At 40.2% G+C, this 23715-nt stretch overlaps 1 protein-coding gene and 1 non-coding gene across 14 annotated transcripts in view; one reads left to right on the top strand and one right to left on the bottom strand.

Annotated features, from left to right (window-relative positions):
- MYO3B (myosin IIIB) overlaps nt 1-23715 on the top strand; it is a 489550-nt gene that overhangs the window by 286080 nt on the left and 179755 nt on the right. The window lies entirely within an intron of this gene.
- LOC125174140 (U6 spliceosomal RNA) lies at nt 7404-7510 on the bottom strand. The gene has a single exon (XR_007155271.1). It is a non-coding gene; the product is annotated as a U6 spliceosomal RNA (small nuclear RNA).

Here is a 23715-nt window from a genome sequence, read left to right as displayed (position 1 = left end):
TAGTTCCGTGAGCATAGATGTTATGGGAAGCTACTTTACAAACTTCTTTTAGGAGATGAACTGCAGAGAGGAAGGAGAGAAGTCAAAGTTGGGAAGCTTTGGAGGCTGTTAGCATCAGACTTTAAAAAGAGGTCCAGTGTTGGACTCCGGTTTTGGGAGAAGAGGATGTTGTAGGATGTTGGTAGTACTCTGACTCCTGGTCTTGGTGGTGGTTACGAGTACGTTTGCTTTATAATCTATTATGCTGTACGTGTGTTTTACACGCTTTTCTGTACATTCTATTTCACGATAGCACTTTTATTTTCCAAAAGATAGAGAAGACATCTTAAAATGCAAAGAAAAACTTTCATTTCTTTCCCTAAGATTTCCTATTCACTTAATTTGGGGTTTCCTGGTAGCCAGACCGCTGCAGCCTTTTGCTTTCAAATGCAGGCATCAGAGAGCTTCTGGCTGACATTCCTGTCCAGTTAAGTCAGCCTCCTCTCTGGGCTGCTGGGCAGGTAACAGTCCCTTCATTAGTGGATAGAAGAAGTATCGGTTGGTCTAATCTCTTATCAAGGTTGAGAGGATTAACCTCAATGTGTCTTTGTGTCAAACTGTAATAAAAATCAGAGAAAGTAATCCAGTTGACATTTTCCTGTTTCCTGTACCCACCTTCCCATTCATGTTGTACATCCCCAAATACTGAAAAGGTTAAAAAAACATGGGGTGTGAAGTCACGAGGTGCAGGGCTCCTCCCAAATTTCTGTAGCCCCCTTGCCAGCGGCCCCTCCTGGCACATAGCTGCATCTGGTGAGAGAGATGCCTGTGCCTGATGACACTCCCATTCCAAGACGCTCGGTGGTGATTGGGCGAATGGAGGCAGCTGCAGACAACATGGATTCTCAAACTTTCAGGACCACTGTCTTGCCTGTACATGGGCCACTTCAAACGTGGTGAAATTTTCTTTGTAATCCTTCCTCTCAATAGGAAATCTCTGAAGATTTCACGTGTGAAAATTTGATGTGGCAGCAACGTTGCTTTCTAACCCTTCAGCTGGGACTTTTCAAACTGAATGATCTAGGTGGAAAAACATTAAAAGGAAAGATGTTATAACAAGGTTTCATTGCATATTTCCTTGTTTGGGAAACATTCCGCTTGCTACTAATAAACTAGAGAAAAGTTCAAAAGGCTCAAGGGAAGAAAGAAAAGAGGAAGTTTCAAAAGGAACTTGAAGAATCCATTTCTGTCTTTGAATTGTGAATTCTGACTTCCAAATAGGAGTTTGAAGTTTTAAAGGAGTTAGGAACTAGGGAGAAACTAGAAAAACAAAAGTAGTGCCAAAGGGAATATTCTCTGAGCCTCAAAGTCTGGTTTTGCTTCAGAATCTAGAACTGAGTTTTATTTTCTCCTGTCCAGGCTCCCCAGGTCTTTCCCTTGGAATTTGATGTGAAGTGAAAATCAACAGTAAAGTCTCTTTATCTTCACTTCCATTGGTTCCTCCTTTTATTCGGATGGGGGTGGGTGGGCAAGATGAGCTCCCACATTATATCTGCAAAGGACTCCAACACCATCACTGCTGAAATATTTGATTGTTCCTGATTCTGTAACTTAACAAATTGGGCATTCAGCTCTTAAGAGGATGCCTTTTGGGAACTGTCTCTCAGAGTTTTCACTTTTCACTTCCATGCTGGTTTCTCCTCCATGCTGGAAGTTCAGAAAATGGGTCTGGCAGGATGAGCTGACTCCAAATGACGAGGTTCCAGGGTCACAGCCATGGGCAGTGCTTGCCTCCTCTGAAACAGCAGCTCTAATGAGCCAATCCTGTCAGGAAGCCCTGAGGGGTGAGTTCTTTCTCACACAGAGGCCTGCTTCTTTCTGTTTAAGAATGTATTTCAGTCAGTAGATAATTATATATTTAGCATCTATCTAGATATGGTGTTATACATAGTCCTTTCTGGAAGGAATAAAAGAAAATCTCAGCCCGAATAGTCAGGGACAGATAGTGCGGATCCTAAAATGTATAAAGGATACACAAAAGAAATGTAAATTATGAATAGGCATGTAAATCAATACTTGGGGACAATATAAGCACTGAGTCTATACAAGTAAAAATAGAAGGAAAAGTCATGGAAATATGGGTTGATTGAGGTAAAACTTCTTTTAACTGTAAAGACTTCTTGGAAGAGGTTTTTGTTTTGGTTTTTTGTTTTGTTTGTTCATTTTAATGTAGAGTAGAGAAAATTGAGCAGTCTGGGAGTAATGAGGCATGCTAAGCCAGGGTCTACAGCACTGGAAAGGAGAGGTAGGCAGCAGGATGATTAAGGAAACAGAATGCGAGGAAAGGACTCAGGGCAGAGGGAAGGAAGCAAGATGGAGAAATGATGGCAGTCTGTTGAGCCAAGAGTGGGCCTCTGATGCCTTTTGAAACAGTGTGGGTGGTCAAGTCAGGCTTCTAAAGAGAACAGTTTCAGGGTGACAAAGGAAACTTATACAGGGGTGTTAAAGACTGACTAGGAGAGCCAGGGTGCTCCCATGTGTCTATGCAGAACTGTGTATGAGTAGATGCTCAATAAATACTTCTACATTCTACTTTTTTTTTAAGTTTATTTATTTATTTTGAGAGAGAGAGAGTGCATGGGGGGGCGGGCAGAGAGAGAGGGAGAGAGGGAGAGAGAGAGAATCTCATGCAGGCTCCACTCTGTCATCGCAGAGAACAATGTGGGGCTCAAACCCACCAACCTGAGATCATGACCTGAGCTGAAGTTGGATGCTTAATCAACTGAGCTACCTAGGTGCCCCTACATTCTACATTAAGACCTAGCATCCATTTTGAGTTAATTTTTGGTGAGGTGTAAGGTTGAAGTTCATTTTTTTTCCATATGTCCAGTTCTAAAACTTTTGAAATGACTATCCTTTCTCCATTGAATTGCTTTAGCATTTGTCAAAAATCAGTGGTTATATTTGTGTGCGTCTGTTTCATTGATCTATGTATGGAATTCTTCACTACCACATTGTCTTTACTATTGTAGCTTTATAATAAATCTTTATTTTTTTTCAATATATGAAATTTATTGTCAAATTGGTTTCCATACAACACCCAGTGCTCATCCCAAAAGGTGCCCTCCTCAATACCCATCACCCACCCTCCCCTCCCTCCCACCCCCCATCAACCCTCAGTTTGTCCTCAGTTTTTAAGAGTCTCTTATGCTTTGGCTCTCTCCCACTCTAACCTCTTTTTTTTTTTCCTTCTCCCCGCCCCATGGGTTTCTGTTAAGTTTCTCAGTATCCACATAAGAGTGAAACCATATGGTATCTGTCTTTCTCTGTATGGCTTATTTCACTTAGCATAACATTCTCCAGTTCCATCCACGTTGCTACAAAGGGCCATATTTCATTCTTTCTCATTGCCATGTAGTACTCCATTGTGTATATAAACCACAATTTCTTTATCCATTCATCAGTTGATGGACATTTAGGCTCTTTCCATAATTTGGCTATTGTTGAGAGTGCTGCTATAAACATTGGGGTACAAGTGCCCCTATGAATCAGTACTCCTGTGTCCCTTGGGTAAATTCCTAGCAGTGCTACTGCAGGGTCATAGGGTAGGTCAATTTTTAGTTTTTTGAGGAACCTCCACACTGTTTTCCAGAGTGACTACACCAGTTGGCATTCCCACCAACAGTGCAAGAGGGTTCCCGTTTCTCCACATCCTCTCCAGCATCTATAGTCTCCTGATTTGTTCATCTTGGCCACTCTGACTGGCGTGAGGTGATATCTGAGTGTGGTTTTGATTTGTATTTCCCTGATAAGGAGCGACGCTGAACATCTTTTCATGTGCCTGTTGGCCATCCGGATGTCTTCTTTAGAGAGGTGTCTATTCATGTTTTCTGCCCATTTCTTCACTGGGTTATTTGTTTTACGGGTGTGGAGTTTGGTGAGCTCTTTACAGATTTTGGATACTAGCCCTTTGTCCGATATGTCATTTGCAAATATCTTTTCCCATTCCGTTGGTTGCCTTTTAGTTTTGTTGGTTGTTTCCTTTGCTGTGCAGAAGCTTTTTATCTTCATAAGGTCCCAGTAGTTCATTTTTGCTTTTAATTCCCTTGCCTTTGGGGATGTGTCCAGTAAGAAATTGCTATGGCTGAGGTCAGAGAGGTCTTTTCCTGATTTCTCCTCTAGGGTTTTGATGGTTTCCTGTCTCACATTAAGGCCTTTATCCATTTTGAGTTTATTTTTGTGAATGGTGTGAGAAAGTGGTCTAGTTTCAATCTTCTGCATGTTGCTGTCCAGTTCTCCCAGCACCATTTGTTAAAGAGACTGTCTTTTTTCCACTGGATGTTCTTTCCTGCTTTGTCAAAGATGAGTTGGCCATATGTTTGTGGGTCTAGTTCTGGGGTTTCTATTCTATTCCATTGGTCTGGGTGTCTGTTTTTGTGCCAATACCATGCTGTCTTGATGACTACAGCTTTGTAGTAGAGGCTAAAGTGTGGGATTGTGATGCCTCCTGCTTTGGTCTTCTTCTTCAAAATTACTTTGGCTATTCGGGGCCTTTTGTGGTTCCATATGAATTTTAGGATTGCTTGTTCTAGCTTCGAGAAGAATGCTGGTGCAATTTTGATTGGGATTGCATTGAATGTGTAGAGAGCTTTGGGTAGTATTGACATTTTGACAATATTCTTCCAATCCATGAGCACGGAATGTTTTTCCATTTCTTTATATCTTCTTCGATTTCCTTCATAAGCTCTATAGTTTTCAGTATACAGATCTTTTACATCTTTGGTTAGATTTATCCCTAGGTATTTTATGCTTCTTGGTGCACTTGTGAATGGGATCAGTTTCTTTATTTGTCTTTCTGTTGCTTCATTATTAGTCTATAAGAATGCAACTGATTTCTGTACATTGATTTTATATCCTGCAACTTTGCTAAATTCATGTATCAGTTCTAGCAGACTTTTGGTGGAGTCTGTTGGATTTTCCATGTATAATATCATGTCATCTGCAAAAAGTGAAAGCTTGACTTCATCTTTGCCAATTTTGATGCCTTTGATTTCCTTTTGTGGTCTGATGGCTGATGCTAGCACTTCTAACACTATGTTACACAACAGTGGTGAGAGTGGACATCCCTGTCGTGTTCCTGATCTCAGGGAAAAAGCTCTCAGTTTTTCCCTATTGAGGATGATGTTAGCTGTGGGCTTTTCATAAATGGCTTTTATGATCTTTAAGTATGTTCCTTCTATCCCAACTCTCTCGAGGGTTTTTGTTAAGAAAAGTTGCTGAATTTTGTCAAATGCCTTTTCTGCATCGATTGACAGGATCATATGGTTCTTATCTTTTCTTTTATTAATGTAATGTATCACGTTGATTGATTTGCGAATGTTGAACCAGCCCTGCATCCCAGGAATGAATCCCACTTGATCATGGTGAATAATTCTTTTTATATGCTGTTGAATTCGATTTGCTAGTATCTTATTGAGAATTTTTGCATCCATATTCATAAGGGATATTGGCCTGTAGTTCTCTTTTTTTAATGGGTCTCTGTCTGGTTTAGGAAACAAAGTAATACTGGCTTCATAGAATGAGTCTGGAAGTTTTCCTTCCCTTTCTATTTTTTGGAATAGCTTGAGAAGGATAGGTATCTCTGCTTTAAACGTCTGGTAGAACTCCCCTGGGAAGCCATCTGGTCCTGGACTCTTATTTGTTGGGAGATTTTTGATGACTGATTCAATTTCTTTGCTGGTTATGGGTCTGTTCAAGCTTTCTATTTCCTCCTGATTGAGTTTTGGAAGTATGTGGATGTTTAGGAATTTGTCCATTTCTTCCAGGTTGTCCAGTTTGTTGGCATGTAATTTTTCATAGTATTCCCTGATAATTGCTTGTATCTCTGAGGGACTGGTTGTAATAATTCCATTTTCATTCATGATTTTATCTATTTGGGTCATCTCCCTTTTCTTTTTGAGAAGCCTGGCTAGAGGTTTATCAGTTTTGTTTATTTTTTCAAAAAACCAACTCTTGGTTTCATTGATCTGCTCTACAGTTTTTTTAGATTCTATATTGTTTATTTCTGCTCTGATCTTTATGATTTCTCTTCTTCTGCTGGGTTTGGGGTGTCTTTTCTGTTCTGCTTCTATTTCCTTTAGGTGTGCTGTTAGATTTTGTATTTGGGATTTTTCTTGTTTCTTGAGATAGGCCTGGATTGCAATGTATTTTCCTCTCAGGACTCCCTTCACTGCATCCCAAAGCGTCTGGATTGTTGTATTTTCATTTTCGTTTGTTTCCATATATTTTTTAATTTCTTCTCTAATTGTCTGGTTGACCCATTCATTCTTTAATAGGGTGTTCTTTAATCTCCATGTTTTTGGAGGTTTTCCAGACTTTTTGCTATGGTTGATTTCAAGCTTCATAGCATTGTGGTTTGAAAGTATGCATGGTATGATCTCAATTCTTGTATACTTATGAAGGGCTGTTTTGTGACCCAGTATGTGATCTATCTTGGAGAATGTTCCATGTGCACTCGAGAAGAAAGTATATTCTGTTGCTTTGGGATGCAGAGTTCTAAATATATCTGTCGGGGGGCCTGGATGGCTCAGTCGCTTAAGCGGCCGACTTCGGCTCAGTCATGATCTCACAGTCCGTGAGTTCGAGCCCCGCGTCGGGCTCTGTGCTGACAGCTCAGAGCCTGGAGCCTGCTTCAGATTCTGTCTCTCTCTCTCTCTCTGACCCTCCCTTGTTCATGCTCTGTCTCTCTCTGTCTCAAAAATAAACATTAAAAAAATTTTTTTAAAAATATATCTGTCAAGTCCATCTGATCCAATGTATCATTCAGGGCCCTGGTTTGTTTATTGACCATGTGTCTAGATGATCTATCCATTTCTGTAAGTGGAGTGTTAAAGTCCCCTGCAATTACCACATTCTTATCAATAAGGTTGCTTATGTTTGTGAGTAATTGTTTTATATATTTGGGGGCTCCCGTATTTGGCGCATAGACATTTATAATTGTTAGCTCTTCCTGATGGATAGACCCTGTGATTATTATATAATGCCCTTCTTCATCTCTTGTTACAGCCTTTAATTTAAAGTCTAGTTTGTCTGATATAAGTATGGCTACTCCAGCTTTCTTTTGACTTCCAGTAGCAAAATAAATAGTTCTCCATCCCCTCACTTTCAATCTGAAGGTGTCCTCAGGTCTAAAATGAGTCTCTTGTAGACAGCAAATAGATGGGTCTTGTTTTTTTATCCATTCTGATACCCTATGTCTTTTGGTTGGCACATTTAGTCCATTTACATTCAGTGTTATTATAGAAAGATACGGGTTTAGAGTCATTGTGATGTCCGTAGGTTTCATGCTTGTAGCAATGTCTCTGGTACTTTGTCTCACAGGATCCCCCCTAGGATCTCTTGTAGGGCTGGTTTAGTGGTGACGAAAAAATACGGAACGCTTCACGAATTTGTGTGTCATCCTTGCGCAGGGGCCATGCTAATCTTCTCCGTATCGTTCCAATTTTAGTATATGTGCTGCCAAAGCGAGCACTATAATAAATCTTTAAACAGGTAATGCAATCCATCCAAATTTATTCTTAAAAAAAATTTTTTTTAATGTTTATTTATTGTGAGAGACAGAACATGAGTGGGGAAGGGCCAGAGAAAGAAGGAGACACAGAATCTGAAGCAGGCTCCAGGCTCTGAGCTGTCAGCACAGAGCCTGACATGGGGCTTGAACCCACGAACTGTGAGATCATGACCTGACATGAAGTCGGATGTTTAACCAACTGAGCCAGCCAAGCACCCCAATATTTTTCAAAATTGTTTTGGCTATTTCAGTTCCTTTGCCTTTCCATATAAAATGTAAAAGTAATTTGTCTATATCTGTACAAAATCCTGCTACAATTTTGATTGGAATTGCATGAAATCTACAGATCAATTTGAGAAGAATTGGCATCTTTATTAAGTCTTTCAATCCACAAACACAGTATGTCTATTTATTTAGATCTTACTTGATTTATTTCATCATTACAGTTGGCCCTTGAACAACATAGGTTTGAACTGCATGGGTCCACTTGTGTGCAGATTTTTTTCAATAAATGTAGTACAGTACTGTAAATGTAGTTTCTCTTCCTTATAATTGTCTTAGTAATATTTTCTTTTCTCTAGCTTACTTTATTGTAAGAACACAGCATATAATACATATAACATACAAAATATGTGTTAATTGTTTTATTTATTCATTAAGGCTTCCAGTCAACAGTAGCCTATTAGTAGGTACGTTTTGGGGGAATCAAAAGTTACATATGGATTTTTGATTGTGTAGGGGATTGGCGCTCCAACCCCTGTGTTGTTCAAAAGTCAGCTGTGTTTTGTTTCAGCATAGAGATCCTGTACATGTTTTTGTTAGATTTATTACCTAAGTATTTCAGTTTTTGGAGCTAGTACACTTTTTTTGCTTGTTTGTTTTCAGTTGTTTGGCTAGTATACAGAAATATCATTGATTTTTTGAGTATTGACCTCACCCACAAACTTGCTAAATTCGCTTGTTAGTTCTAGGAGTTTTGTTTTTGGTTTTTTAGATTCCTAGGGATTTTCTACACAGACAGTCATGTTGTCTATAAATAGGAATGTGTATTTTTCTTTCCAGTCTTATGCCTTTATTTCTTTTTCTTGCTTTATTTCACTGGCTAGGACTTCCAGCATAATGTTGAATAGAAGTGATAAGAGGAGACATCCTTGCTTTGTTCCTGATCTTGCAGGGATGCATTGTGTCTTACACCACTGTGTATGATGTTAGGTGTAGGTTTTATGTAGGATACCTTGTACTTGCTGATCCCTCTCTCTGCAATTGCCTTCTCTGAAAATGAAGGCAGATAGTAGGGTGATGCTTCTCTCACCTGAACCTCTTAACTAAATTCTGTTTCTACTCTTGCCTTTTACAGTCTAACAGCTAAACTACAGTCTTTCCAAAAACGTAACTCTGATCATCTCATTCCTTTGCTTAAAACCTCCAATGGCCCCTTATCACATGTAGAATAAAATCCAAATTCTTTTCCTTTTCTACAAACTCTTACATGGTCCATCCCTGCCCTTCTCTCTGTCCCTATCTCTTGAACTTTTACCCTTCACTCTCTGTCTTCATTCTATTCCTCAGATATTCCAAGTCTTGTTCCTGACTCTGCAACTAGCTGCTCAGTCTGCCTGGAACATTCTTTCTCCAAATCTTTACAGGTCTGTTTCCATCTTCTGATCCAGAATCCTGCTCATATATCACTTCCAAAGAGAGGCCTTCTCTGTCCACCCAGTGGAGAGTGGCCCCACACTTCCACACTAACTCTGTTATACTGCCCTGTATAACTATCTCCGTTGGGATCTGACGTTGTCCTGTCCTATCTGTATATCACCCTCCTTCCCCAATCCCCGGTGCTAGACTGTATGCTCCTTGAGAGCAGAGACCTTATTAGTCTTTTTTTTTCTTAACCATGGTATATCCAGGACCTAGAGCAATGCCCAGTGCATAGTAAGTCCTCAATAAATCTTTGTTAAATAACTTGGTAACTCCTGCAAGGTAGAAACTAAAGCTGAAATCCAAATCTTGACTCTGTATTTAATTTACTCTGTATTTAGAGAAAATTTAAGATTCTGTATTAATTTACTAGGGCTGCCACAGTAAGGCACCACAAATAAACAGTGGTTTAACCAAGAGAAATGTCTCACAGTTCTGCAATCTAGAAATCCAAGACTAAAGTGTCGAGAAGTTTGATTTCTTCTGATGCCTCTCTCCTTGACTTGCAGATGGCTGCCTTCTCAGTATTCTCACGTGGTCATCCCTTGGTCTCTGTGTATATTGTGTACCCCAATCTCCTCTTCTTATGAGGATACCAGTCATATTGGATTAGGGCTCACCCATATGACCTCATTTGACTTGAATCACCTTTTAGAAGTCCTGTCTCCAAATGCAGTCACATTCTGAAGTATTGGGGGTTAGGATGTGAACATATGAATTTGAGTGGGAGGGGGCGATACAGTGCAACCCATAACAGGTCACTAAGAGCTGAGGGAGCTGTTCAATATAAGCCTGATACCTATGGGACATGTGGGGGCCACCACCTTTCCGCATAAGCCCCAGGGACAGCTGTAACCTGCCAGAGAGTGTTTGCAGCCTCACCCAGTCAGGGAAGGAGAGCTCTGCTCTCTCCCCTTTCCTTTCTCCCTTTTTCCATACCAGAGGAACTATCTAGAGAAGAGAGAAGACTTCCTCAAGCCATGAGAGCCATCAATCCAGCCTGGAAGGAAAGGGAGAGTGGGGGGAAAAAAGCTTTGAATTAATATGATATCAAAAGTTAAAAACAAATAAGAATGAATCTTCAAAACCAAAAGAAATATTTAATAACAGAAAATATCTGAAAATCTGTGAATGGGGCAGAAATATGGTTAAGAGAACTGCCATCCTCACAGAAGGGTAGGTCAGCGTGGGTGGGGGAAGTGACAGGAAAAGGTGATATGTTTTTTGTTTATCCCCAATGAATTGAGATGCCTCAATATGCTGATTTCATGCTCCAGACACAGCAGAGAACCACAAAACTTTCTGTATATGTGACCCTAGGAGGCTGTCCGTTTCCTCCCAGCATCAGCCTGGAGTGGGCGAGAGTCAGATTCTTGTCTCAGGAATAGGGCAAGTGACACCGAGGGTCACTCATGAATAACAGAAGTAGCAAATGGTAATTACCTGGGCTCTTCATCTCCAACAATCTGTAATCAGAACTGCAGTTCAGTGCTTGGTCTACCCAGCTGTGCAGTTCTGTCTCATGTAACCGTCTTGTGTACCTGAAAAGACTGTTAGCCCTGTGAGAACAGAGACTGCGTCTTCTATTTTATGCATATATATAGCATATGGTTGGGACTGTTTACAGTACTTCACAGCTCCACGCCATTGCCCACATGAGTTCTGCTTTCTGGAGTTACTTCTGTCCCCCACCTCCACACTCATCACCACACCTTCCATCATTCCCCCTCTCCTGCTTCCTAATCCTAATCTCCCCAACTCTGCCCTGACCTCACCTCCTTCAGGAAATTTTGGGTTGGGCCCAACTCCTTGCATCAGTGGAATGTAAATTCCATGAGGAAAGGATTTTGTCCATTTAGTTAGGTCCTCTTTCTAACTCCTAGAGAAGCCGCTGGCACCTACGAGGTGTTCATTTGAGTCTGTTCAGGCAGAGAGTGCAGTTTGTGACCAGAATTTCCTGGTAGTCCTGAGAGCACTGGAAGTGTGTTGGAAATATGGGTCATCCCATGGTTTATGGTGTTAGTTGGAAGCCCACGATCATTGGACATCTATTTAACAAGTTGTGAAATTTGGAGAAGAACTTCCATTTAGAATTCTGTAATCTGAATCTAGAAGAACAAGTATGAAGCCCTGTTTGGACTCAGGACCCAGAGAAGTACAGATGTGATTGCAGCTACATTTGGCATCTGAAATGGATGGCTAGCCCCCTTCCAGGCTGCAGTGGGCAGGATGGGGACTTTCCCAGAAGCAAAGAGCACACAGTTGACTAAAGTATAAACTGTACCAAGAAGCATGAGATCCACTTACTTGCTTAGAAATGTGGCTGCCCTGGGGGCGGTGGGAGACGTGTGGCCACAATCTGTGCTGCCTCGGGGAGGTTCCATGAAGGACAGCATCCTCCTCTGCCTTCTGTCCTGGCAACAGCTGGACAGCTGCAGGAGAAACCTCACACCTTTTCAGCCCTTGCCTGGAAGAATCTTTGATTTTCTTTGTTAGGCTTATTGAAGCCAAGATGCAGGCATAGTGTGGTTGTGGTGGTGAGATAGCGTATCTTGTAATTCTTGTTGTGTTTTTTCCCCTACCCCTGAATGCTTTTAGGTTTTGAGTTTGCATTCTCCAAGTGCTGTTTTCTTTATGTTTAAATGTAAGCAGCTTAAGTGTTTCATTCCTTTTTAAAATTCTACTTTTAGTTTCTTCTAGCCCATCAGCTGCAGTGGAGTAAAGAGCCCTGGACCATAAGTCAGGAGACTTAGATGTCGATTGGTACTTTGCATCCCTCATGTTTAATTAATTCTCTGAACCAGCTTCCCACCTGTACATTGAGGGGTTTGCATGAAGGACCTCCCCTGATTAGATGGAACCTTAAAGTCAAACAGACAAACCCCTAATAATCTCTAGCCCAAACCTTCAGTCTGGAGTTTAAAAGCTCTCACTGGGCTCTGTTTTGTTTCTCGATCTGTAGAACCATGCTGTCCAGTGGGGTGTAAAACGTTCTAATACCACATTTTAAAAAGCAAAAAGAAACAGGTTGTCTTAGTTTGTTCAGGATGCTGTAACAAAATACCACAGACTGGATGGCTTATAAATAACAGAAATTTATTTCTCATGGTTCTGGAGGCTGGAAAATCCAAGCTCAAGGTGCCAGCAGATTTAGTGTCTGGTAAGAGCCCATTTCCTGGTTCACAGAGCCTTTCTACTGTGTTCTTGTATAATGGAAGGGTCAAGGGAACTCTCTGGGGTTTCTTTTGTAAGGATGCTGATCCATTCACGAGGGCTCTGCCTTCTTGAATCACGTAACCACCTCTCACAGACCCCCACCTCCCTGCTCAGAAACCTGGGTGCATGTGTATATCATCACATATAAATGGGGGTTAGGATTTCACATATGAATGGGGGGATATAAACTGTAGCACAGGTGAAGGTGCAATGATTTTAATAATATACCTTTACTCAATATATCACAAATATTATTCAACATGTACTCAATATAAATCTTACTAATGTGATGTTTTACTTTTTTGTTGCATGGAGTTCCCGAAATCTGGTATGTATTTTGTACTTATGACACATCCTAATTTAGACTAGCCACATTTTCACGTGCACGGTAGCCACCATATTGCATAGCTGTAGCTCTAAAGAAGCACTGCCCTGGCCACAAAAGTGCCTCATTTCTGCTTTCTAAGAGAAGTGCAGAAATGCCAAAGAGCTCTTCTTGCTGGTCCTCCCAAGGAAAGTAAATTCTTGTTGCTTCATAAAATAATATTTTATTGTATCCAGATTACTGTTTTTCTGTGGAGGAGAGAAATTACCCTTCTGGATTTGCAGAGTTCCAGTTCCACAAACTTCTAAAATTTCCCTTGATTCTCTTTGCAGGGATAGAAATATTGCTATATTATCAGTAGTAAGAGCAGTGTTTCCTGAAATGTGTTGCATGCAGCACTAGGTTCGTGGGATGTGAAGAGGTGTGAGGGGAATAAGAGATTTCCACGGTCAGAAAGTGTGGGGAATACTGATTGTGAAAATCCAATACGTATCTTTACTGCAGAAATACTAAGAGATGCCTCTCTCATGTATAGGGGTTCCAAAACCAATAAGATGCTTTTTGTGGAAAGCATCTTGAGGATCAGGAGTCAAGTGGGACTGAGGCAATGCCAGGCAGAGAATTTTCTCCCCGACTTTCTTTTCCAGGGCAACCTTGCCATGTGGGTCTTAAATCCATTCCCAAAAGTTCCTTGTGCTTTCTTAACTCCAGGGCCCCCGCTGATGCTATGTTCTTGAGAAAGAAAAACTGAGCTCAATAATGAGTTGTGATAATGGCTCTAATATTGGGAGCGTTAGTATCTGTTGTGAATCAGAGCCACTATCTTTCCTCAACACATTTTAATAGTTCTTTCATAGCTCCTAAATGTGACAGTGAATGTACATTTTATTTTAAAGTGGCCGTTCAATTTAGAGACATTTTGTTTTATTTCTTTAATGATCCTGTCAAGTATAGCAAATGTGGCAGCTGTGATGTTTTTCAAATGGTCAAAAATGCAAGAAAAGTAAATTCTGCTTCTCTCGGCCAGCATCCTTCACATTCATAGAAAAGAAATATGTTCCCATTTAAGATGAAAGGTTCTTTGCTTTCATTTCATAGCTCATATTGGAGAAAAAGTCTCAAGGCCATTTACAGTTTATTAATTTATCCCACTATAAAATCTCTTTATAATGGGGCTTTCAGGTCATTTTAACCCTCCTTCTCCCTTCTCTTACTAAAAGATAACTCCAGGCATTTCAAATCAAATGAATTAGAAACAAAGCCATTATAATTATAATTATAATCTCTCCACTTAGAGATGGATCACAATTTAACACTTTTTCCCCAGGAATTTGGGTCATATTAATAGAAATTGTAGTTTTCTCTTTAGAATACAAGACCAGCTTCTGACAGTCTGGTCCATATGTTAGATGCATATAAAAGTTAATCATTTTGCTCTGGTGCCAGCTTGTGTGTGAAGAAAAGCTGTAAACCACAGCTGTATGGAGTAACAATTGTGAACTTTACTGGCTTGCACATGTGAGACGTCAGTAAACTAAGTAAAATGTCACTTTACGGAACTGGAGAGTTGGAAGTGGGAGAGGGGATCGCTAAGATTTCACTAAGGTTTGTACTTAGTAGAGTCATTCCATTCTTTACATTTCAGAAGGATAGTTCTAGTTACACAAACCCTGAATCAGCTGTTTTCCAGATGATTAGGTGTGGCTTAGCCACAACAATAGTGATCCCACAACAGTGGGATCACCCGGTGGTTGACCTGGTTTGGTGTGTGAATGATAAAAAAAATCCAGATATCATCTAATGTCAGTTTTGTTCAATCAGTTTGGCCAGGCCGCAGTCCCATCAATTACTCAGTAGTCTGCCTTGAATATGATCAAAAACTCGGAAACTACTGTAAAATCTTAAATTAGGCCATTCTAGTTGATGGACTGTCTTAGTGCTGACTGCGCAGTGCTGTGTACTGCTGATAGCCAACTTTGGGCAAGAAACTTGAATACCCTTTGCCTCAGTTTCCTTTCTTTGTGGATTGGACACCTAGCTCACAGGACTGTTACATCAAATAATGCTTTTCAACCACTTAGCACATATCTACTACACTGTAAACATTCAGTAAATGTTAGTATTTAAGAATTGTTAGCTCTTCTAGGGAAGTCTGGGTGGCTCAGGATGTTAAGTGTCTGACTTCATCTCAGGTTGTGATCTTGCCATCCTGGGTTTGAGTCCGATGTTGGGCTCTGTGCTGACATCTCAGAGCCTGAAGCCTCCTTTGGATTCTGTGTCTCCCTCTCTCTCTGCCCCTCCCCCACTCATGCTTTGTCTCTCTTGCTCTCAAAAATAAATGAACATTAAAAAAAAATTTTTTTTAAAGATAATATTACATTATGCAGTCTTTCTGTTGAGAATTTCTGATTTCTGTATTTTAAAAATAATATCTTAATGGGGCACCTGAGTGGCTCAGCCAGGTAAACGTCTTACTCTTGACTTCCGCTCAGATCATGATCTCCCGGTTCGTGAGTTCAAACCCCAGATTGGGCTCTGTGCTGATGCTGTGGAGCCTGCTTGGGATTCTCCTTCTCTCCCTCTGTCTGCCCTTCCCCTGCTATGCTCTCTCTCTCTGTTTCTCTCAAAGTAAATAAACTAAAAAAAAAAAAAAATAGAATGTTTAAAAAATATAAAAATAGTATCTTAATAAATGGGAGAGAATAAAATAAACCCTCAAATCTTATATCCTCAGTTTGTTTTCTTTTCTAGTCAAACAACCCAGCATTTAATAAGGCTCTAGGCAATAGAAAATTGGATATTCTATAAAACTCCCAATTAACCAGAATCCCTAATTAATAACATTTTTGTAAATCTCAAAATGTATGCTGAAAACATTGTCTCTGAGTCAAGTTATTTGGCTTAAACCAAAACTCTTTGGTCAAGTAGGCCCTCTGGGGGTTCCATGTGGCTCCAATCAATCCCCTATACCAGCAACATCTGCATCTCTACTCACCACTGAAACTCTGTTAACCGTAAATTTAATAGGAACACTTTGTTCCCAAAGCTCAATAAACATTTGTCCAGCCCTCTGGATGATGAAACCCAGATACAAAGAAATTAAGTAACTCCTTCAGGCACTCCTGACCAGTAAGGGGCAGACCTGAGACAAACCTCAGGTGGTTTGACACCAGAACTCACAATCCTAACCACTTCACCTCTGTAATCCAGACCTCCAGTAGTTGGAGCAAAGGGTCTGAAATATGAAAGTAACATGGCATGGACAGAAACCAGCAAAATAGGTTATGTGGAGGGAAGTGAGGTGTACTGGGGCCTGCTCCTAAAGAGTATTGGATGTAATGTTAAATAAAAATTTAATGCTACACAATTTATTCACTCATTCAGTCACGTATTATTTGAGTGCTTATTCTTTGCTAAGTTTACCACTGGGTAGAGAGTGGTAAATAGAATAGACTTAGTGCCCTCCCTCATGGACCTTATACTCCAGTGAGAAGAAACAGTGTTAATTAGATTCATGGATAGCTTTCAGTGTTCCATCAACGAACATCTTTAGCTTTGATGAGACATTCTCTAGAAACACTTAACCCATAAATCTGTTTCATTCAGATTCATTACACATCCATGGTGCTACATAACTCTGCAAAATGATTCACAGTCCATTGCTTATCTACTTGGGATAATGAGCCTTGGTGTTCTTGGATGACTGAGGAAGAACATGTGATACTGAGGTTTGACAGAAAATGGTAGATATGATCCATCTCTAGAAGGCAAGGGTAGAAGTCGTCTAAAATGTGGTGGTGCATTGAGCATCTTCAGTGAACATTTTTCTTTAGCATCTACTACGTGTAGGGCACTTTCCAAGTTTTTAGCAGGTGCTGAAGAAATCTTTTTTGATGAGACAGTCTCCAGAAACATTAAACTTTGATTGAGAATAGAAATACTTAGTGCCTGGCCTCACTTGTAATCTCTATAAGGAATCATTTCTAAAGATAAATCCCAGGGGCGCTTGGGTGGCTCAGTCAGTTAAGTGTCCGACTTCAGCTCAGGTCATGATCTCGCAGTCTATGAGTTCAAGCCCCACATCAGGCTCTGTGCTGATGGCTCCGAGCCTGGAGCCTGCTTCAGATTCTGTGTCTCCCTCTCTCTTTGCTCCTCCCCTGCTCACACTGTCTGTTTGTCTGTCTGTCTCTCAAAAATAAACATAAAAAATTTTTTTTAAGATAAATCCTACGTAAAGTAGAATATTTATATTGACTTGAAAGGACTCGGACACATGTGTACTGACTAGCTGCAGCCTCTAGAATTAGCACAGACTTGTTATGCTTGTGGAATTACTTCATCAGAGAAATAGTCTTTTGTATTGACTCTTATTCTTAATAGGTTCTGTTTTTTTTTTTTTAATTTTTTTTTTCAATGTTTATTTATTTTTTTTGGGACAGAGAGAGAACATGAACGGGGGAGGAGCAGAGAGGGAGACACAGAATCGGAAACAGGCTCCAGGCTCTGAGCCATCAGCCCAGAGCCCGACGCGGGGTTCGAACTCACGGACCGCAAGATCGTGACCTGGCTGAAGTCGGACGCTTAACCGACTGCGCCACCCAGGCGCCCCTGTTCTGTTTTTTTTTAAACAAAAACCAAAAAACAGTAGTTATGGCACCCCAAGTATGTAAGATAAGACTTTAATGTACAATGTTTTTGAAATTAGATGGTTATTTTGTATGCTATATCACAAGGCCAAAAGCTCAAAAAAATTATGCCTGTACTTAAATAAAATATAGTTTTATCCTTTAACACCATGACACATATGAGGTTCAGTAGAACTTTCTGGGCACTGCCATTTTATGAATTGGTAACAATAAAACAAAAATCATACACACACACACACACACACACACACACACACACACACACACATACACACGTGACATGAGAGAGAAGAGGAATGTGGGTGTGTGGGTGTTCAGAAAACCCATGCCAGTGTAGCTAAGATAGGAGTAATGCTGGCAAGTAGGCATGTTGTAAGTTTTGTTCCCTGCAGAATGTTGCCTTTCTCAGTATGTCTCTTCTTATTTTCTGTTTTTTTTTAGTATTAAAAAAATTTTTTTAATGTTTGTTTATTTTTGACAGAGAGAGACAGAGCATGAATGGGGGAGGGGCAGAAAAAGAGGGAGACACATAATCCTTTTTTTAAAAAATATAATTTATTGTCAAATTGGTTTCCATACAAAACCCAGTGCTCATCCCAACAGGTGCCCTCCTCAATGCCCATCACCCACCCTCTCCTCCCTCCCACCCCCCCATCAACCCTCAGTTTGTTCTCAGTATTTAAGAGTCTTTTATGGTTTGCCTCCTTCCCTCTCTATAACTTACTTCCCCCCTCCTCTCTCCCCCATGGTCTTCTGTTAAGTTTCACAGGATCCACATATGAGTGAAAACATATGGTGTCTGTTTTCTCTGCCTGACTTATTTTACTTAGCATAGTACCCTCCAGTTCCATCCACATTGCTGCAAATGGCCAGATTTCATTCTTTCTCAATGCCAAGTAGTATTCCATTGTGTATATAAACCACATCTTCTTTATCCATTCGGGGAGACACATCATTCTAAGAAGGCTCCAAGCTCTGAGCTGTCAGCACAGAGCCCGACACTGGGCTCGAACTCACAGACTGCGAGATGGTGACCTGAGCTGAAGTTGGATGCTCAACTGACTGAGCCACCCAGGCGCCCCTATTTTCTGGATTCTTAAGCTGCTGTAGTTTTTTTCAAAGATGTGCCCCTGGATGTTCAGAGTAGGTTCTTTAAAAAGGGAGCGAGGTTATCTGGAATAGTCATTCCTTGAAATAAAGCAAAATAATTGGTAAATGTAAAAATAGACTTGGATAAGTACACATAAAAAGTTAACCTTGGATGCTTGGACTCAGTAAAAAAAAGATTTACGTAAGTAATGATTGTATTCGTATTAGTACCCAGTTATTCAAAATGGCCAGTATTTACTAACACGCAAACTGAATGAAGCATAATTTTTTTTTTAGTAGGAGAATATATACATTATGAAGATGTTGAAGATAAGCACGTTGAATTCCTTAATCTTAAAAACATTGCAGGGAGGGTGCAAACACTTATATTACTGTCCCCTATCTTATGTGCTAAGAAGAATGCACATAAACATTGGAGATCTAAATAAGCTCACGATAGCCACAATAGCCAGGTGAAGGAGGAGTCACTAAAGAGACCACAGAAACAGAACATTGCTAGTTGCTTGTGGTGACCAGCTGTGAAGAGAGCTTTGGCAAATTATGTATCCAGGTCTCGGTAAAAATCATTTACACTTCCTTCATTTATCTAAGCCACACTGTCATCACTGCTCCCTCATCTTTCTGTTGCCTACCAAACTGCAAAGAAACAATAATACAATGTACATATTTTTTTTATTATTTTTTTTTAATTTTTTTTTCAACGTTTATTTATTTTTGGGACAGAGAGAGACAGAGCATGAACAGGGGAGGGGCAGAGAGAGAGGGAGACACAGAATCAGAAACAGGCTCCAGGCTCTGAGCCATCAGCCCAGAGCCCGACGCGGGGCTCGAACTCACGGACCGCGAGATCGTGACCTGGCTGAAGTCGGACGCCCAACCGACTTCGCCACCCAGGCGCCCCCAATGTACATATTTTAATTTTATCTTCTTTATGTTGTTCTTTCCAGGCTTCTTTTGAGATGGATTTCACATAGGTAGAATTTCAGAGCTGAATGAAAGCCCGACACTATTCAACCTTTTTTACTCTAACTTGCATCCACAATTTTTACTCATTTGTTCTGCATGATGTTGCTTTAAAAAAAAAACTTTTTAAAAGCAGTTTTAGTTCACAGTAAAATTGAGGGGAAGGACCGAGATTTCTGTATAACATATCCCTGCCCACACATGCATAGCCTCTTTCATAATCAGTATCTCCCACCAGAGCGGTACATTTTTTATAATGGATGAACTTAAATTGATACTTCATTATTACTCAAAGTCTATAGTTTACATTACGGTTAACAGTTGATATTGTATATTCTATGGGTTTAGACAAATGTATAATGATGTGAATCCATCATTATGGTACAATATGGAATATTTTCACTGCCATAAAAACCCTCTGTGCTTTGCCTATTCAGGAGAGTCCCCCAACTTCTAACCTTTCTATTATCCCCATAGCTTTGCCTTTCCCAGAATGTCATATAGTTGGAATCATATAGTATGTAGCCTTTTCAGATTGGCTTCTTTCACTTTGTAATGTGCATTTAAGGCTCTTCCAAGGCTTTTCATGACTTGATAGTTCCATTTCTTTTTACTACTGAATAATATTCTGTCATCTAGATGTATGTACTTTATGCATTTACCTGCTATAATATATCTTGATTGCTTCTAATTTTTGGCAACAGGATTTTGTGTGGACACAAGTTTTCAACTCCTTTGGGTAAATATCGAGGAGTGGGACTGCTGGATCACATGCTAAGAGTATGTTTAGTTTTGTAAGAAACCACCAAATTCTCTTCCAAAGTGGCTACACCATTTTGCATGCCCACCAGCAGTGAATGAGAGTTCCTGTTGCTCTACATCCTTGCCGGCATTTGCTGTTGTCAGTGTAGTGGTGTCTCACTCTTATTCTAATTTGCATTTCTCTGTAGATATGTGATATGGAGCATCTTTCCATGTGCTTATTTGCCATCTGTATATCCTCTTTGGTGAGTTGTTTATTGAGATCTTTGGCCTGTCTTGGGATGCCTTGCTGTCTCAGTCAGTGGAGCGTGTGACTCTTGATCTTGGGGTTGTGAGGTCAAGCCCCACCTTGGGTGTAGAAATTATTAAAAAAAAAAAAAACTAAAAGAAAAAAAGAATATTTAGTCCATTTTTAACTGGGTTATTATCTTGTTGAGTTTTAAGAATTGTTTGTATATTTTGGATGACAGTCCTTTATGAGATGTATCTTTTGCAAATATTTTCTGTGATGTTGCTTTTTGAACAATATTGCTGATTGCCCCGACCAGCTCTCTAAAGCCCAGCTCTATAAAGCCCAGGTAAATGTCTCACATGTCCTGGCCACAGATGTCACACAATCTCTTTGGTACCAGGTCAACATAGTTCCTTGTAAGTTCCCTCTCACAAAAGGTTCTACCCCTCTTAACACCACGTTGCCTGGCCTTGATCTAAATGAAGCTGTGTAGCCACAGAGGGTGTGCTCCATGGGTGCCTTGGCAGAATTCTATGGCATACATGTAGAGGACCACTAATCTACTCAAACTCCTCATTTGACATGTAATACAAGCGAGTCACAGAGAGTAGAGTGATCTCAAGTCAATGGCAGGCCTGGGATAAGAATCCAAATTTCTCACTTTCAAGTATAACATCCTTTTCATTGCTTCCATGCTAAAGAGGGAGAACCAAAGAAGCATTTATAGTTTCAGGCACTCAGTTGTCATCCTGCACAATGGGAGTTTCACAGCATCTTATTTTCTGTGTGGCTTTCTGGGTCTTAACTGAAAACCTAAGGAAACCTAAGTATTGTGCTTCACACAAAGAAATGCTACAATGGACTCATCACCAACAGATAAGGTATATTGAGTGGAACTTCTAGGGGAAGGATTTTTTTTTTTTTTTTTATATTCAGTGATCAGTTTATTCTCTCCTGCCTGGGCATTTTATTTCGGATTCTATTCTTAAATATAAAATGTCACTTTTCTGTGTGCAACTACCTGATTCAAGACTTTGGCCTAATTAGTATTTGTACCGACCAAATGATATTAGTCCCCTATTGGCTTATATCCAAACCATCCAACTTCATCCATACAAATGGTTGAGTACTCTATCTGAAGACCCCTGGAGCCGCAAAATAGCAAAGATTTTATTCATAGTCCCAGTGACTTACAGTGCCTTTGCGGAGCCTGCCTCTTCCTCCTTTTTCATGTTTTTTTCCCCCACAAATTGCCTTCATAGTTAGTGTTTTCATTGGTAAGGAGGGGCAAGGAACTTGGGTTTATGCTTATAAGGGTAAAATAATATTTTATGCTATTATTAAATATCTAATATAAAAATGAGAAGCCGCTTGGGAGTTTGATGTGTAGGGTCTCTGGAAGTTTCTGGAATTTTTTTTTTTTTTATGAAATTTATTGACAAATTGGTTTCCATACAACACCCAGTGCTCATCCCAAAAGGTGCCCTCCTCAATACCCATCACCCACCCTCTCCTCCCTCCCACCCCCCATCAACCCTCAGTTTGTTCTCAGTTTTTAACAGTCTCTTATGCTTTAGCTCTTTCCCATTCTAACCTCTTTTTTTTTTTTTTTTCCTTCCCCTCCCCCATGGGTTCCTGTTAAGTTTCTCAGGATCCACATAAGAGTGAAACCATATGGTATCTGTCTTTCTCTGTATGGCTTATTTCACTTAGCATCACACTCTCCAGTTCCATCCACGTTGCTACAAAAGGCCATATTTCATTTTTTCTCATTGCCACGTAATATTCCATTGTGTATATAAACCACAATTTCTTTATCCATTCATCAGTTGATGGACATTTAGGCTCTTTCCATAATTTGGCTATTGTTGAGAGTGCTGCTATGAACATTGGGGTACAAGTGGCCCTATGCATCAGTACTCCTGTATCCCTTGGATAAATTCCTAGCAGTGCTATTGCTGGGTCATAGGGTAGGCCTATTTTTAATTTTCTGAAGAACCTCCACACTGCTTTCCAGAGCGGCTGCACCAATTTGCATTCCCACCAACAGTGCAAGAGGGTTCCCGTTTCTCCACATCCTCTCCAGCATCTATAGTCTCCTGATTTGTTCATTTTGGCCACTCTGACTGGCGTGAGGTGATACCTGAGTGTGGTTTTGATTTGTATTTCCCTGATAAGGAGCGACACTGAACATCTTTTCATGTGCCTGTTGGCCATCCAGATGTCTTCTTTAGAGAAGTGTCTATTCATGTTTTCTGCCCATTTCTTCACTGGGTTATTTGTTTTTCGGGTGTGGAGTTTGGTGAGCTCTTTATAGATTTTGGATACTAGCCCTTTGTCCGATATGTCATTTGCGAATATCTTTTCCCATTCCGTTGGTTTCCTTTTAGTTTTGTTGGTTGTTTCCTTTGCTGTGCAGAAGCTTTTTATCTTCATAAGGTCCCAGTAATTCACTTTTGCTTTTAATTCCCTTGCCTTTGGGGATGTGTCGAGTAAGAGATTGCTGCGGCTGAGGTCAGAGAGGTCTTTTCCTGCTTTCTCCTCTAAGGTTTTGATGGTTTCCTGTCTCACATTTAGGTCCTTTATCCATTTTGAGTTTATTTTTGTGAATGGTGTGAGAAAGTGGTCTAGTTTCAACCTTCTGCATGTTGCTGTCCAGTTCTCCCAGCACCATTTGTTAAAGAGGCTGTCTTTTTTCCATTAGATGTTCTTTCCTGCTTTGTCAAAGATGAGTTGTCCATACGTTTGTGGGTCTAGTTCTGGGGTTTCTATTCTATTCCATTGGTCTATGTGTCTGTTTTTGTGCCAAAAGTTTCTGGAATTTTTTAAAAGTTTTTATGTTTTTTGCTTATTTAAATAATCTCTACACCCCACATGGGGCTCAGACTCACAACCTTGGGATCAAGAATCACATGCTTTTCTGACTGAGCCAGCAAGGCACCCTAGTCTCTGGAATTTTTAAAGATCTCTGTTCTCACTAAACATTCTGCATCTTCCAAATAGAATCCTTTCCCTTTCATGTCAAACTTCTATTAATCCTTCAAGATCTAGCTCATTTATTGCCTACTCTCCAGCTTTCTTCTCATTCTGTCCAGAAAACTTAGTCTTCTATCCTCTCATGTCACTTTATTCAGGTTTATTACAACACTTTCCACTCTAAACTGCAATGAATTGTTTATATGTCAGTCTTCTCCCTACCCCTAGCAGCTCC

Source organism: Prionailurus viverrinus, chromosome C1 (genome assembly GCF_022837055.1).
Source record: "Prionailurus viverrinus isolate Anna chromosome C1, UM_Priviv_1.0, whole genome shotgun sequence".
NCBI classification, from domain to species: Eukaryota; Metazoa; Chordata; class Mammalia; order Carnivora; family Felidae; genus Prionailurus; species Prionailurus viverrinus.
This window is presented reverse-complemented; position numbering and strand designations above follow the sequence as displayed.